The sequence below is a fragment of the Panthera onca genome, chromosome D2 (assembly GCF_046562875.1).
Source record: "Panthera onca isolate mPanOnc1 chromosome D2, mPanOnc1 haplotype 2, whole genome shotgun sequence".
In the NCBI taxonomy this organism is placed as follows: Eukaryota; Metazoa; Chordata; class Mammalia; order Carnivora; family Felidae; genus Panthera; species Panthera onca.
Window position 1 is genome coordinate 2902224 of NC_138349.1, and position 13691 is coordinate 2915914.

Below are 13691 nucleotides of genomic sequence, written 5' to 3' on the forward strand. Positions count from 1 at the left end.
TACTGTGCTCCGTGGAACACTGTGGTGTGCTTATTATAGCTTATTCCATAAGTAGATGCACCTTAAGAACAATTTATTCGAATATTAATACCTCTTAAGGGAGACATCGTCAGCCTGACTAGAAAACATTGTTATGGTAAAGTCCTGGGGAAAATCTCACAGAGCAAGTCAACAAAACCAATAAAAAACCCACAACACGTGGCACATGTGATGAAAGACATAAAGAGCCGGCTTGGGGGTGCACAGACCTGGCCCCCGGGGCTCCCCAGACCCCTGTCCAGGGCCTCCTAACTGGAGCCCATGGAGTTCAAGGCGGGCCAGGGCCCCACCTTCCCAGTGACGGCTGCTGGCCTCAGTGGGGCCTGTGCATGGTGGGAAGGGGCCCTGGCAGGTGAGCATCCACCTGGGGGGGCAGATGGGGGCTCAGGGTGGAAATCTGGGGTCGGCAGGAGGTCGCCAACGGCTCTCTGCTGGCCTGCCCTTCTGGAGCCCGGGCGACCTGGGGTAAGCTACTGCTTCCCAGCGTCGGGCAGGTCTCTCCAGCCCCCCGTGCCTCAGCCGGGAGGACACCACAGAGACCTTGAGAGGGTTCGTGGGTGGCGCTCAGAGCGGCACGGGGCATAGAGGAAGCATCGCAGAGCCATTTGGACAAGTCATTGCATCTCTTGGGGCTTCAGATCCCTCATCTGCAAAATTAGTAATATTGATCCTAGGACCGGCCGCCTCATAAAGAAAGCCAACGTGGTGGTGCGTTATGAGGCCGACTCCTGGCCCGAGGTGGCACTTGGGAGGGCGGCCAGCCCTACTTGGGGTTCTGCAGTGGAACCCCCACCTGCACAGAGGACCCCACCGGCCACTGCCCACACCTTCGGACTCACCTATCTAGAAAGAAGCAGGCCAGTGCAGCCTCAGCTCAAAGTCTCATTTGGAAAATGGAAATTCACGTCCTAACCCCATTTGTCATGTTATCAGCGCTCACGACAGCCGCGTGGCACAACCCAAAGGAGAGATTTAGACCTAACAGGGAAGAATCAGTTAAGATTGACGTATCCATCAGAAGATTTTAGAACTGAAAACATATTCTTCATAGAGTGTTAGGATGACTTCTTAGGTGATGCTAAATCAATAGCTCATACTTGAGATGAATTCATTATTTTGTTTTATGAAAACTGTCTGGTTCCTAAATGCTCTCCTGTTCCGCCTTTTCAAAACCGGCCCAGGAACGCCACAGATGAATCTTGTAGACGTCAGCCACGGCTCCAACCTGCAACCCCCCCAGAAGCTGAGTGGAAAGGGGGCAGATGGTTCCAGATGGGTCCCTCCTCACCAAAGGTGGCCGACCTCTCCCGTCAGCCACGATGCCCCCACCCCCTGTCCTGGGGGCGATGCAGTGCCTGGCTTCACATCCGCGTCTGCCCCTGCGAGCCTCGGATGCAACGCGGGCCACGGCCCCTTCAGCCGCCTCTTGTTCTCTTGGTCCCCGTGTCCCTCTGGTTGTTACCACCCGTGAGAGACGGAGGGGCGGCTGTGCCAATGGCCATGTTTCCCGTGTCCTCTGAGATGTATGGGAGATGTGACCGAGGGTGGCAGAGGGACAGAGGCAGAGCCCGGAGGGCAGGAGTGACAGCAGCAGTCCCCAGACCCTGGTCCCCGGCCCACCCAGCATCTCGCCCTGGATTCGGCGGCTGGCCACGATTATCGACACCCTTGAGGGGGACACGGAGAATGGAGAAGTTGCCTTATAATTTTTATGTCTGAAGCAATGCTTTCATTCACATCTAAGGACACACCACATCATAGGAAAAACATGGAACCGGGCATAAAATATAAGTGTCGGAAGGAGGCGCTTCCTCTGATAAGGTTAAAATCATTCTCAAGGCCGCGCTGCGGGGTGGCTGGGAGCGTGGGCTTGTGGCACCAAGCTCCTGAGCTGAGTTCCGGCCAGAGCGCCTTCCAGCAGGCAGTGCACGTCGCGGGCACTTTTCTTTCTTCGCCCCTCGGGTGGGGACAGAGTCGGAGCGCGTGGCAGGGCCTGGCTGTCGGTGAACGTGATCATCACAGCCGCGGTTCCTGCCCCACACGGCGAGGAGAGGGCACACGGCTGTGGCAGCCGGCTGCAGGGGCAGCGACAGGCCAGTGTCCCTGGGCCAGCGCCCCCTCTCCGTCCTGCAGCCCCATTTTGCCAGCCCCTGCCCCGGGTCCTGCTGTGAATGCCAGCGCTGCCTGGACTCACCCGCGGACACACTGTGCTCCCTTTTCAGGTCATAAACTTGACTGAGGTCAGTCCTCAAATGGTGGGGGTGGGGGGGCGCGCTTCAAAGCCCGTGTCTCGAGCCAAATGAAATCTCAAGAAGACAAAAAAATTGTCTCGCCACCAAAGAGCCAGGAAAACTTTTGTTGTACTTTGGGCTGCTTAACTCCAAGGGGGCGCCTCCCGCCCCCCTCCCACTCTGACCTCCGCCAGCTGCACGGGGTCCGCAGAGCTCAGGGAGGCCCACGAGGGCAGGTGGGAGCAGAAGCAGAAGTGGCGACTGGCAGGGACCCCTGAGCCAGAAAGGCTCAGGAAGTTCTGCTGGCGCTGAGCTCTGCGGCCGTGCTCGGCGTCCCTGGGCCGAAGTCCGCCTCGCCCGACGGTCATGGTCAACCCCACCTGTGCCGCTTCCCGTGGCTGCTAGAATGAGTCACTAGAAACTTATTTCATTTAGGTGTATTTTATTTATTTATTTTTAAAGAGTTCAGTGTTTGTTTTTTATTTTTTGAGTTTCTTTATTTTGAGAGAAAGAGAGAGACAGACAGTACAGGAAGGGCAGAGAGAGAGAGAGTGAGAGAGAGAGAGAGAGAGAGAGAGAGAGAGAGAGAGAGAGAATCCGAAGCAGGATCCACACTGTCAGTGCAGAGCCTGACGTGGGTCTCAAACCTACCAACCATGAGATCATGACCTGAGCCGAAATCAAGAGCCTGATGCTTAACAGACTGAGCCCGCCAGGTGCCCCTAAACGTATTTTAAATCCACAGAGATTTATTCTCTCCCAGTCCCGGAGGCCGGAAGTTTGACGTCAGGTGTCCCAGGGCCGTGTTCCTTGTGAAGTCTCCAGAGGAGGGTCCGTCCTGCCTCTTGGAGCTTCTGGAGGCGGCAGGCAGTCCTTGGTGCTTCCTTGGCTTGTGGCCACATCAGTGCGGTCGCCGCCTCCTTCTTCACGTGGCCTCCGTGCCTCTGTATCACGTGTCCCTCTGTGTCCCTCTGGGGGGACGCATGATGGCGTTGAGGGCTCACCTGGACAATCCAGGACAGACCCGTCTCGAGAACCTTGACTTCATGGCACCTTTTGCTGTAAAGGTCATAGTCGCTTGTTTGCTATGTTTGCTCTCTCGAGAGGAAGAGAGAGGGAGAGGGAGAGGGAGAGGGAGAGGGAGATCCCTCTCCTCTGACATTTGAGGATCTGGAGACTAGGATGTGGACACACTTTTAGGGGCGACCGTTCCCCCCCGGCTCCATCACCTCTCACAGTGAGGTGGGGATCAGACGCAGCGTCACCTGGCTCCTGCTCAGCCACCGTGGTCGTCATCGTTCAGCCTGCACAAGGCCGAGCCTCCAAATCTGGGTGTGGAATCGTGGGGACGTCTCTCCTCGCTACACACTTGACTCTGAGCCTCGATGTTGCACTGGGAGGCAGGGACCCCATTCCTGTCCCCGGGACCCGCTGGGCTGTGCTGGTCATGCCAGAAAGGTGTACCACTGCCCCCTCAACCTCTCAGTGCCACCTGCCTGGGGTTCTCGGCCACCATACTTTCTGTCCTCCCAGGTCAGTGACCCGCGCACTAGACGGTGCCCCTAGCAAAGCCGCCCCAGGACTCAGTCACCACCTTCCCAAGTCTGTGCACACCAGCAAAGCCATCTCCCCCAGGCTGCCCCTGGGCCAGGAGGAGGTCTGGTTTGGGCCAGTCTCTGTCCCCCAAGCCACTGATCTCCCTCAACTCCTGGGTCTCGGGGCTGGGTCCTGCACGATGGGAGAGCCCTCAGCATCTGGCCAGCCGGACAGTTATCTGCCTCCTGTCCTAAGATGTATGGAGCATCCTTGGTGCCCACTGTGCCCATCAATTCTGTGAGCTCCAGACACCCTGCCAGTAAGTGGCACACCAGGATCTGTGTCTTGCAGCCAGACCACCCCCGGGAGCAGTGCAATAACCACCACAGCTCTTGTGCTTGAGTTCGAGTAGATTTATCCTTTTTTTTTTTTTTTTTTTTTTTTTTTTTGCAACGAAACGAGCCCTGTTCAAAATGCCTACTGTGTGCTGGGAATTGTGCATTCTATGCCCTGTGCCCCCTTGGCCAGTTGAGGGGAGAGACACATAAAATGGCCAATGACAAGACACTGCATTGGAGCGGCGCAATGGTCCCCATAGTCCGGGGAGCCCGCCGCGGGTCAGATCATCACGAGCACTGGACAGTGAGTCTCGGGAGGAGCAGCCACTTCCCGAGAGAGAAAGTCACAGGTGGGAGCATGGCTCAGCCTTCCCAGGCCTGCCGCTGCCCTCCAGGTCCCCGCGGACAGCCTGCAAGTCCTCCCGTGAGGCTTTGCAGAACATGGATCTCCTGCCCGGCCCCTGCTTTGGGCCGGATTTTAGGGCTGAATATGCCAGACAGGTGTCTTCTTGCAAAACATCAAAGCAAGAACAGATTGCTCCGGAACCCGGATCCCGGGGCTGTGGCGCACGCGTCTGTGCGGTCCTGACCGGCCTGTGGCAGCGGGGATCACGTTCCGATTCCAAAGCCAGACCCGCCCTGCCCACGGAGAGGGTCTCCTGCTCTTACTCCACGGTGCCCGTCCAGCCGGCACCTGCCACGCTTCCTCAAGGTTCCACTTCTAAGGACCCGACACCCATTGAGACCCAGGCCGGCTTTGGAACTGAAAGCCTGTTTTGTCACAAGCGAACGACTGAGAATACATGTGACGTGCTCTTAATTTTCCCTCCATCTGTGTTCATCTTCCCTAAGACACTAGCCGAGACCCAAAAGTCGTGGTTCTCGTGACCAGTCGGCGAGCTGCCGGGCCGCCTCCGGGTTCCCTGCCGCAAGAAAAGGAGATGGTGCTCTCTGTCTAATCCACCTTTTGATTATCCTCTCCGGGACAAGGTTTATAACCGGACCCTGTCAATAGTGACAGCATCGATACGGGGCCCGATTCCGTGTTGCCGTAAACAGCTGCAGAGACGCTAGGTTTCCACGTTCACTCGGGGACGTGTGTGAGTTTTCCAGCTGCCCACGAGCGGGGTTGCTGCGGTTCTTCGCGCTGCCCTCCTCCGGCCAGGCAGGCAGGCGTGGAGGTTACGCCAGCAGAGCTGTTCTGAAGCGGCAGGAAGACTGTGCGTCTGGAGAACTCTGGGCTGGCAGAGGTGGGCCACGTGCCCCTTCCTTTCCCCTCCCCCCGCGCCGCCTCCTCCTTACCGGGTTCCCAGGTACCAAACGTGATTGCTTATTGCAAAACTTCACGCAATTCAGAAATAAAACAGAGTTTAAGGTTCAAAGCGCCATTTTCCTGCTCTTCCTTTTCTCCTACTCCCCGGAGCAAAGGCCGTTTGCGGGTCCCGTCCATGTCAGTACAAATACACACACTTCTCTCTGTAGCCGGTTTTATTGAGATACAGTTCACCCATTAAAGGCCTACGATTCAGTGGTTTGTAGTCTGTTCACGGACACAGGCCACCGTCCCCTCCATCGGTCTTGGAACATTCCATCAGCTCAGAGAGAACCATGGCCCCAGCCAGCATCCTGCCTCCGCCCTACGTGAACTATTTTTTGTCTGCTTTCTGTCTCTAGATTTCCCAGCTCTGGACATTTCACATAAAAGGAGCCATACAATAACGTGGCCTCTGTGCCTGACTTCTTTCACTGAGCCTCGTGTTTGCGAGGTTGGCACCCAAGCTCTAGAGTGTGGGCGTCGTTCCTTCCTATGGCTGTATGATATACCCACGTACGGGTAGACCACACTTTGTCGACGCATCAGGGACGTGCAACTACCCACATCTCTTTATCTGTTCCAACACCTCATTTTATTTTTTAAGTAGGCTCTATGCCCAGCATGGAGCCCAACGTGGGACTTGAACTCACACGACCCTAGAACTTGGCCCTTAAGGTGTTTTCCAGGAAGTGAAATGTGCCAGTTACCCTCACCACGGCCATGTCAAAGGTCAAAGGGCCGTGCTCACACCCGACCCCGGAAGCTCTGACCTCCCAGGACCCGCATCCGTGTGCCTTCTGGTTCGACACAGCTAGACTGTCTCTTCTTTTGCCTTTCTTGCCAGAGCTGGGAGGAGCGGCATCGCTTTCTAAATGTGGTGTGAAGTTCGCATATGACCTATTGGTACAAGAAAAGGAGAGAAGAGACAAGGGAGGCAGAGCGCTTCCACGCACACTCCGAAGAAGCGGTGTCTGCCGGGCCGAGTCTGGTCTCACTGGCACCGCTGACTTGGGAGGCCCTCCTTCCTCCGAGGACCCGAGCCCCCCTTACCAGGTGGTCCTTCACTGTGACCTCCCAGGCCCCAGTTGCCTGGCTGGGGGAAGGGAGCCATCAGGCTGCCCCACCCCTGGATCCCCCTGCCACACCAGCCCGGGAGTTCCCGCCGGGACACCGCGGCCCAGCAGGGGCTGCCTCGCGCGGGCCCCTTGCAGTCGGGGTGGCCGGGACCCGGCCGCCCAGTCAGCACCGCTGTGACGCTGCCACCGCTGAGCAGGCTCCTCATGGAAAAAGCAGCAGGAAGGGACTTCCTCTCCCTTGCCTGCCGGCCCAGACACAGGGACACTGGTGGCACCTGCTGTGGACCAGAGATGGCCCACCGGGCTGGTGCCTGGATGCCCTTGCCCAGCCCGGAACCGTCGGCCCGTCTCAGCCTCCGAGCGTTTGTTTCCCAGGGCTGCGTGACTGGTGGTAACCAGAGATGGGCCGTTTCACGGCTCCGGGTGGCAGGGCCAGCCTCCCTCTGAAGGCTCTGGGTGTGGACATCCCGTGTGGCCTCTCACCTAGCTCCTGGCGGTGCTGGTGGTCCCTCGCATTCCTGGGCTTACAGCTGCCCTGTCTCCCATCTCTGCCCTGCGCGCATCCTGGTGTCTCTATTTTCTCTTTTCATGATGAGACCAGTCACTGGTTTGAAATACAGATTTGCACATTTACCCAATTGTGCCCTTAGCCTCAATTCCAGAAATGACACTGCTGGACTTTTGATCATATTACAGAGCCCAGGGGGTCAGGCTCCCCACCGACGGTCCCCCACCTCATTATTAGCTGCTCTCCTCCCCCTCCTTTCCCCACCCCCCTCCTGGGCCCCTCCCCCTTCTCCTTCCTCTTCCTTTCCTCTCCCCTCCTTCTCCCCCTCTCCCTTCCCCTCCCCCTCCTTCCCCTCCCCCTCCTTCTTCCCCTCCCCCTCCTGCTCCCCTTCCCCCCTTCTCCTGATTCTCCTCCACTGCTTTTCTTTCTTCTTCTTCAATTTTGCAAGGCTGAGAAGTAAAAATATTAATTCACCGTTTTATTTGACTATTTTTTAAATTTCTTTGGTAAAATGCTTTGTATTCTTTATCCATTTTCCCCTATTGAGGTATTTAGGACGTTTTTTTTTATTAATTTGAGAAAGTTTCTCTCTACAAAGAAAGTCAACCCCTTTGTCCTTCATGTCCGTTGTAGATATTTTTCCCTGGTTGAGACAAACTTTCTTCAGGTGTGAAATTCCAGGAGAAGTTTCTGGCATGAATCCTTGTATAGGGGACATTAGGTGACATAATGGACATGAATGTCTTTTATTGCAGTTTTCAAACAATATAGATACACTCTTCAGATAGACATTTTTTATATTGACCCTCTATAAAGTCTAGCGGCATAAGACTAAATCATAAATAAGTGAAGACATTTTTACAGGAAACAAGGACATTGAAGTCTGTGTACATGGCTTTTTTCCCCACATTTTTTTAAATTATAAAAGTAATAGACAAAAAGTAAAAATATTAAAGCAGTGTGGACTGATATTAAATAAAAAAGAAAAGTCTCCCACACCATTACCGCTCTCCGGAGAGAACCACATTAACAGTTTATGTTTTCAGCTCTTGTTGTTACCGCCGTAATTCTAGATAAAATGCTTCTACTTCTGTTTCTGCATTTGTCAATTTTAAACAATGTCTATTTGACTTTTCAGTATGATCCAAATGTTTAAGTCATTTCCACTTTCTACATTCTCCCCTTAATCTTGTTACATTATTTTTCGCTCTCCCGTTTTTTCATCAATGGCTGAGAATCATGTGCACAGGTCTCTATTTCTGTGAGCAGCCCTGAACGCGATCTCAGCACTCCCTTCTACGTCAGGTGAAGAGGTGAGGGCTCCTCTACTCGGTGTCATTCTCTCCACACCAACCCGCATCAATGATTCTTTTACACTTAGATTGTTCACAGGTTTCTCCACAAAAGGTTGTGAGTACCTGCTAAACGGCAGGCACTGTTGTAGGCAGCAGACAATGCTGATGGAATCCCTAGACTTACAGAACTCGCTTTCCACTGGGGAGACAGACCACGAACAAAGGCAATAAGTAATATCTACACTGTATCAAGTGGTAAGAGCTATGGGAATAAAAGGGAGGGAGGTGAGGAGTTGCCATTCAATAAATGGCCAGGGAAGAACTTATAACGTTTATTCTCTGTTCCAAATCTGTAACTATATCTCCTCTATAAATGCCAGTATGTTTAGTCTATAATTCTAAGGCTAGTAAACATATAGTATGGTTTCATAAATATTATTCCTTTCTGTACTGAGGAAGGAAATGAAATTTTATACCACTACGTATAGCTGCTGGCAGGGGTGATGATCCAGGAGCCGATGTTAAAATGCATATGTACTTTTTACATTCTATCAGTTGCTCAAATCATGTCATGATATTTTATCTGTACCCATCACACTCTTCTATAACTCTTTGTTTATCCTGGGATTGCTAATTGCCTTTATGTTTTCATATTGATGGAACAAGTATGCGTTCCTCACCACATCAGGAAGATCATCCAGCTTCTTCATTGCACTATTCTGAGTGTCTAATTTGTACCAGCTGCTTTCCAAGCTCTCAGACTAGAATTTATTTTCATACTGCACTCTTGGGTTAATGCAACTGATTTTTGGACCCCAGCTCTTTCTTTTGCTTGAAGTTCTTTTCAGGTTATTGGTGACTGTATTGGAGTACACCCTCAAGCAAATTTTTCTCAGAAAGAGCACAAAAGGTGATGCAAGAAGTAAATCTTCCCCAAAGTTGCATACCTAGAAATTTAGCCCCAAATATAATTGCTTGTTTTTCTGGGCATAGATTCTGAATTCAACTAGTCTCCTCACAGGGGTACCTGGCTGGCTCAGTTGGTAGAGCACGTAACTCTCGACCTCAGGGTCATGAGTCCAAGCCCCATCTTGCGTGTAGAGCTTACTTAAAAAACAATAACAAACAAACAAAGAAAAATTGAAAGAGTTCTTTGGGGTGCCTGGGTGGCTCAGTCAGTTAAGTGTCTGACTTTGGCTCACGTCATGATCTCACACTCGTCAGATGGAGCCCCGCCCTGTGTGTGGAGCCTGCTTAAGAGTCTCTCTTCCTCTACCTTTGCCCCTCCCTCGGTCATGCAGGCACATGCATGTGTGTGCACTGTTTCCAAAAAAATAAAATATAATAAACACTCTCCTCATGACCCTAAAGCTCAGCTCCATTGTGCCTGATGAACTTGCTGCCGGCTGTATCCTCATTGCTCTGTGGTTAACTTGTCTTTTCCTTCTCTAAGTGCTCTGGCAATCGCTCCTTAATCCTTGATATCCTAGAATTCCACAAGACTAGTACTGAGTCTGAGTCTTCTTTTTGGGTGGAGGAATCGGGATCTCATAGGACCAATAGGGTTGGGTGGACCTGAAACACGAATGCAGGCTGCTGTGACTGCCATGCTGTCAGAGGACTTGTGTAAGGTCAACAAATTCATGCTAAGATGTGAGTGGCTGATAGGCTGTCAGATGCTGGGAGAGGTGAGAAGGACATAGTATTTGTGGTAAAAGGAGAGTTGTAAGGTTCAAGGAAACTATTTTTTTTTTTTTATCTATGTGGAGCTCTTCTGTGTAGGGAGCCCCTCCTTTCACCCCACCCCTCACCTGTCCCCAGCACCCCAGCACAGTCACCCACAGAATGAGAGTCAGTAGTCTGGCACCCTAGTTCTAAAGACGTGCCAGCCAGCCACGATCGATTCACAAAGCCTGTTACGAAGGAGGCGCTCAGACCATGAAGTCAAGCGCATGATATCACCAGTACGGCCGTGAGGTCAGGATCACGTCTGCATGGGGGTGGGGGGTGGGGGTCACAGGATCCGGTCACCCCTGGGGATCTGGGTGTGGACGGGACGCCTTGCCTTGTGGTGCAGGCCCAGCCTGGCCGAAGGGCAGACGGGAAATTCCCACACACTTGGGTGGAGGGCTGTGCCCCGGCCCCGTCTCTGCGGGCAGCTGAGCCGACTGGCTCGGTGCTGCCCACCACAGGTGCCTGGAGGCCAGCCCAGCCTCAGGATCTGGCCCTGGCCCGAGAGTCTGAGCCAGGTCCTCACAGTGCCCAGCACGCCGGGCAGGACAGCGTGCACAGCTGGCCTCCTTCCTGTACCTCCCGGCCGGGTGTGGGGCTGCCGGACAGGCTGACGCCCTGGGGAGGTGGGGGGTGGGGGAGGGGGTCCCAGCCCGGACGTGTGGCCACCACCTCCTGGCAGGAAAACCAGTCCTCTCCCCAGCTGTACCCAGGGGAAGGCGGTGCCTGTCCATGGCAGGAGGGGAGCCAGCCCCAGGCTAGGGAAAAACCCTTGGGCTTGTGGTCTCTGTGACCATGGCCGTGAACTTCACTCCTCCACAGGCCGGGGGAAGTGTCCTCGTGGGCACGTGCCCGTGGATGGAGCCGACGGCCGTTTGTTCCGGATGAAATCGGTTCGTCTTGCCTCTTCGCCAGGACCGAGGCCTCTGGGAGTTAGCGCCTTCTCAGCAGCCTCAGGGCCTGCGCTGAGTGGAGTCTCCCAAGACCAGAGCGGGGCCCTCGCGGGTCGGGGCCACAGCCCACACCCTGGAGTGGAACTCAGCCATCGAAGCGATGAAGCGTGGGTTCATGCCACAGTGTGAGAGCGTGATGCTAAGGACAGGAGCCAGACGCCAAAGGCGCGTAGCGAAGGATCCCATTTACTCAAAGCGCCCAGGACAGGTAAATCCGTGGGGGTGGAAAGCAGACCGGCCTTTAGGAGGAGCCGATGGGAGGGGGCGTGAAAGGTTCACCGAGGCACCTTGCGACTTTTCAAGAGCCAGCATCAGTTTGAATGTGGCAGCACCGAGCTAAAGCGGTCGAGAGCCCCCCGCGCCCCCGACAGGAGCCGGGGCGGGTTCTGTAGAGAAGCGGGGAAGAAAGCAAGGCGGTGGTTTGACCGTGGCTGAAGCAGCGGTCTTCTCCGCGAAAGCCCGGGTGGCTGTTTTCAAGCTGCGTCTTCCTGGGCTCAAGCGCGTGGCTCCGGCTGGGGCTTTGGCTGGGTTGTGCGAGCCGCCGGGGGAAGGACCGCCACCCCAGGCTAGTGGCCTTGCTTCGTCCCTGTGACGGGAGAACGGGGGCGGATGCTTAGCGGGCTCAGGGTCTCCCTCTGGCCCGATGAAAATGCCGTGGAACGAGATGCAGGCAGTGGTCGTGCAGCTTTGTGAATGTGCTAACTTTACTAAATGCTGCTGAGTCATTCGCTTTACAAAGTTGAAATGCTTAACTTCATGTTACGTGAATTCTACCTCAATTAAAAAAGAAATCTCGGGGCGCCTGGGTGGCCCAGTCAGTTAAGCGTCCAACTCTTGATTTTAGCTCAGGTCGCGATCTCACAGTTCGTGGGATCGAGCCCCATGTAGGGCTGTGTGCTGACAACGGGGGGCCTGCTTGGGATTCTCTCTCTTTGCCCCTCCCCCCCTCAAAATAAATAAATATTTTTTAAAAATCTCATATCCCAGCCACGGGCTTGGGACAGACCTCGGGGCCTCAGACACCTGGCCTCAGTGTTGCAGGACACTGGGCATGAGGGGGAGGGGCAGCCGCGGCCTGCAGAGAGGGCCGAAGCGGCCACCACGCCTGGGTCCCGTGGCCTGGGGCAGCCACTGCCGAGGCCTGTGGGCGCCCGGGGAAGCCTGAGTCTCATCATCAGAGGTGTAGCGTGCGTGCTTGTGAGGGGGCAGGGCCCAGCTGCGGGGTCCCTGGACTCACATCTCGGAAGCCACGCCGCAGGGCACTGCTCGGGCGGAGCAGGGCCGAGACCCTGGGAGCCCTGATCCCTCCTGCCGGGAGGGACCTGCTCCTGGGCCAGAGGAAGGACGGGTGAGGGCGTTGGGGCCAGAGGCTTAGGCCGGGCGGCCAGGCCAGCTCTTCCCAGTCTGGGAAGTGCACGAGCTGCTGCTGACGTGAACCCAAAGTCCCCCGGGCCAGTCATTGCCTTCCCAGAATCCTCGGCCGAGGAAGCAGGCAGAGGCGGGTGCTCAGCGATCCGCGAGCAAAGCGCCCCTCGAGGCTCGTGGGCAGCGTGGAAAAGCAGGCAGAGTCTGTGCGCTCAGCGATAGGGAGCACGGCACTTCCGTGTCACAAGATTGGGTAAACATTAAAATATTAAGATACGTCAGTTATCAGAATGCCCACAGAACCTTCGGTGACAAAGCCCGTGGGTACTCTGAGGTGTCTATTGTATGCCACGCAGCATCTTAGGCTGCGGACAGGCACGTGCCCCTATCGCGGGACGTGTCCCCTCGGACAAGCGTCATCCAGGGCAAAAGACCTTTGGTCGGTCCAGAATGGGTCGGGGATCTGGAGCCGTCCCCAGCCAGGCGTCGAGTGTCAGGGAACATTGGAGGACAAGAGAGAGCACTTTGGAGGTGGCTTTGGACGCAGGTGGGAGAGGAGCCAGAGAGAAGGGACCGTGCAGCGAAGGGGCTCCAGCAAGAACCCCGGGGGAGCTCCTGACTCCTCGTTGCCCTGGGCAGTTCTTGGTCAACGAACGGAAGGCAAAGCATGACCCTGACTGGCCTCACTGCCCACAGGTGTGCCAGGGCCTCTGGGCCAAAGCAGACGGGCCTGGGGGCCAGCCCAGTGTGAAGGCGGTGGCAGTGGGGAAGGTGCCCTGATTTCTGGCCTGTATGGCAGAATTGGGGGAGTCGCCGCGGTTAAAATGCGCAAGGTCGAGGATGGGACTTAGACGGGACAGAGGTCGGGAAGACGTCGGGGAGCCCAAGCGACCGCTGCCCCAGGGAGGCCGGGCCCCAATCCCAACAACCCGCCATCTTAACCTGGCGGGAAGAATGTGCACGTGTGGCTGAGGTAAGGATCTGGAAGTGAGGAGAGTATCCTGGACCGTCCAGATGGATCTTAAATGCAGTCGTGTGTCTTTACAGGAGAGAGGCTGAGGGACCCTCGATTCAGACAGAAGACAGGCAGAGATGGGAGCGGAAGGAGCCAGCAGCCTCCGGGAGCTGGAAGACGCAAGGGGCAGGTCATTTCCCGCGGCTTCCAGAGGGGCGGCCTCGCGGACCCCGTGACCTCAGCCCAGTGACGCCGATTTTGGATTCTGGCCTCCAGATTGTGAGAAACTACATTCGTGTTGTTTTCAGTCACCCAGACCGTGGTCATTTGCTGCGGCTGCCCCAGGGCA